Below are 3,926 nucleotides of genomic sequence, written 5' to 3'. Positions count from 1 at the left end.
TTTGGGAACGCTCAGTATTGCGTCTCTGGAGCTTTAATAATTTATCACCTTTGTATTATTTACACAAATTAACCACAACATTAACTCTTTCTCTGAGTTACCTTTGCAATTGCAAATGATACCATTGCTTTAGTGACTTGCACAAGCCATTAATCAGAGATGTTTTTAATTAAATGTAAAGTGATAATTGCCTTTCATAGGCAAATTTAGTGTGTGAGACATAGAGACAAATTGAAAGAGAATAGTGTGGATTTTCCTTATTTAGTTGGATTTTGGTAATACTGATTGCTCAGATCTTCCTGCTTCCAGAGTAGCTAGGAAGACTGAAGAAAGGCAATATTGCTGAAGCACAGTGTTTTAAAAATTGCCACCTGAACAGTGTTATTAGGAAAGAGCAAACCCCATGCTGGTGAAAGGTGACAAATTGGCAATCTCAGGGAAGAATTACCTATCTAGAGACTGGGTACCAGATTGACATTGACTGGGATGAATCCTCCCATTGCACCTCCATGGGCTCATCTCTGCCAAGATCAGAAGGAGCTGACAGCCTCTGAAATGCCTGCTCTGGATTCACATCTTGTGACCTGTTTGGCTCCTGGCCTCTCAGCAGAGACCACCAGCAGGGGAGCTAATTACTGCTAGTATATAACACCAACCCTCTCCCCAAGGATTAGCTGAATGGATATCACCTCTTTTATAGTCCTGCTGTGAACAGCTATTACCCAGTAAGGACTTGTCCTCAGTAATGATAAAGTGGAGCTTTGCATCAGAGACCTAGAAGAAAGGATCTATAATGAATCCCAGGAGTCATTGCAGTCTCTACTAGTCTTACTCTAGTCCTAAAAGGACATTTTTTAAATCTTTGTAAAATTTTTTCCTTCCTTTTACAGGCTGTATGTTTTTGCTTGCTGTCTGGTCTCCATTTCTCTCTGCATAAGCAGTTTTAGGCTTTATTTAAATGTTGCATTTCCAAGTGTTCATGACTTTGTGCAGGGCTTGCTGCACATCACTCATGCCTTATTTTGCGGGGTGAACGGGTAATTAGCATCTTTCACAATTAGCCAGGATTTGCTCTGCTAATTTCATTCCCTGATGAAGGTGCTAACTTGGCGTGAAATTGTAATATGTTGAGTGATTTATTAAGTCTACACTGATGGTTGGAAATCACATGCCTGCCTTTACTGTTGAGAAAGTTAACAGCATCCATTTGTAAGAGATGGTATTTGAAAAGTGATGCTGGTGTGATTGAATGTGTGAATGTATAATGAAGTCAACCCAGATAGCCCCTTTCTGATTAAATTGTATTAAAATCATGCTGCAGTTCCTTGAAAAGAGATTCTCAAGAAAGAAATATGTGCTTATCTTTAAGAGCAGCTGTCAGTCACAGTGTCTGTCACTGCAGGCTATTGAGGGAAAAGTCATACCTGTTTTTTAAGCAACAAATAGAAGACTTCATGCTGAAGACTCTTTGCCTAAACAAGCTGTATGTATGACTTTTAAAACCACAGGCTGCAAACTTCTTGAATAAATCACCAAATTAAGCAATTTGATACATGTATTATAAGATTTTACTGCAGTGAATTTTCTTTATTTTATTTCTACTCTAAGCATAAGTCTTTAATCTTCAGTATAAGAATTTTTTTTTTTTGGTGTTAAATCTTTTTGAGAAAGGTCTTGTTATGTTGCTCAGCCCGACCTTGAACTTGCTATTCTCCCTCTCAGCCTCCTGAGTTGCTAAAATTATAGATGTGCATCACCATGCTTGAATTCAGTATGAGTATTCAAACTCTTATCAATGAGTAATGACTATACTGAAAACTGTATTTTGACAGTCTTTGAGTAATACCTGTTGCTTTTCTGTATTTATCCTGTATTTCGAAAGGAAAATATATTAATTAAAAAATAACAAAAGAAAAAGTGAAAAAATATTCCTGTACACAGGAGAAATCAAGAGAACGCAAAGAGGGGGTAAATTGACATGTACCTCTTGCTGAGCTATGCTGTGAGGACATAGTGTTTATTTAGGCAGTATTACTGTCAAAAATCATATTCAAACATCAGATGTTGATCAGAAAAAGAAAACAATAGAAATTGAGGGATACTCTTTAAAACAACTTATAGTAAATAATTGCAAAGTATTTTTCAAAAGTGTCAGGATTAAGATGCGCAACAAATAAGCCAGGTGCAGTGGTGCAGCCTGTAATCCCAGCAGCTTAGAAGGCTGAGGCAGGAGTATCACAAATTCAAAGCCAGCCTCAATAACGATAAGGTGCTAAGAAACTCAGTGAGACCCTATTTCTAAACAAAATACAAAATAGGGTTGGGGATGTGGCTCAGTATTTGAGTACCCCTGAGTTTAATCCCTAGTCCTGGCCCCCTAAAAAGATAGGCAACAAATAGTTTAGGAATGGCATCAGATTAAGAAAGACAGTGAAAGATAATAAAAAGTATGATCTTGTATTGAATTCCTATTAGGGGAAATTGCTGTAAATTATATTATTGAGACAACTGATAAAATTTGAATATGATTTTATATTAGATAATAGTATGGCATTAATTTTACAAGTGTGCTATGACTGTGTAACATGATGTCTTTGTTCTACAGAGAAAATGTTGAATTATTTATAGGAGGAAAGTCATTAGATCTGCACTTACTTTTAAATGGTTCAGTAAAAAAATATATACAAACATAAATAAAATATGACATACGTTTGTATACACTGCACGTCTATTAAGAGAAAGGGAAAGAGAAAAGCATGTAGCAAAACCTTATCAATGAGGAGTATTCAGAAATTGATTATAGTCTTCCTGTAGTTTTCTGTAAATTTTTTTTTCCAAATAAAAAGTAAAAACTAAAAAGAAAGAATATGTGGTCACATCAGAAAATAGTCTATATGTAATTAATTGCTTATTCTAAATGACATCTTTTATGTGATTTCAGTTGTAAAAGGCACTCAAAGCTCAAACAAATTTAATTTTTAAGAATAAAAGAAGCATATCCTATATAATTGTATAATTTAGTATTCTCACATATTATAAAGCCTTAGCCTTTTCCACTTGTATAAAATCACAGAAAACTGGAATATTTAGAATTGGAAATGGCTGAATAAACCTTAAAGAGTGAGATTTAAAAGAACTCTGATAAATCTTTTTGAGAGGAAAGCATGAGGTTGAATTTATAAATGATGAAATAATTTGCAGACTGCTAAATTATCCTCATTAATTACAGAGGATTAATAACATCCAAAATTAAATTAGTAATTTAAGTAGCAGCATGAATATTTTACCTAGAAATATAAAAGTAGAAAAATGAAAACAGCCAAAAGCTGAAGATTGAAAGTAAGAAAGGGGAAAGGTGGAGGGAGGTTTGTATTATTCATTAAAAACCTTAAACACAATTTTATTTTATTTTATTTTTATTTATTGGTACAGGGGATTGAACCAAGAAGTGTTTAACCACTGAGCCACATCTCCAGCTTCTTTTATCTTTTGTTTTGAGACTTGGTCTCACTAAGTTGCTGAGCCTGGCTTTGAACATGCAATCCTCCTTCCTCAGCCTCTGGAGCCACTGTGATTATAGCCATGAACCACTGCATCCAGCAAAATTCAATTTTTTTATAACTATTTATATCTATCACTTGGACCATAATTAAAATTAAAGCTTAGTCCAATTTGCACAAACATTGAAACAAAATAAATATTAGATAGATATGAGGACTTATACTCAAGTAGATTTACATGTATTTTATCATTTAGAAATCAAAATGAATTATGAGAATTTATTATCTTTAAAGTCTCTACATTTTACTTCTGAGAAAAGGGACACTGGATAGTTTAATAACTTGCCATGTTCACACAATGAGACTGAAAAAGTAATTTAAAATCATTTCTGTCATTTTTCCAAACCAACTCTTGAGAAATACAAA

This window comes from Ictidomys tridecemlineatus, chromosome 8 (genome assembly GCF_052094955.1).
Source record: "Ictidomys tridecemlineatus isolate mIctTri1 chromosome 8, mIctTri1.hap1, whole genome shotgun sequence".
Classification (NCBI taxonomy): domain Eukaryota; kingdom Metazoa; phylum Chordata; class Mammalia; order Rodentia; family Sciuridae; genus Ictidomys; species Ictidomys tridecemlineatus.
This window is presented reverse-complemented; position numbering follows the sequence as displayed.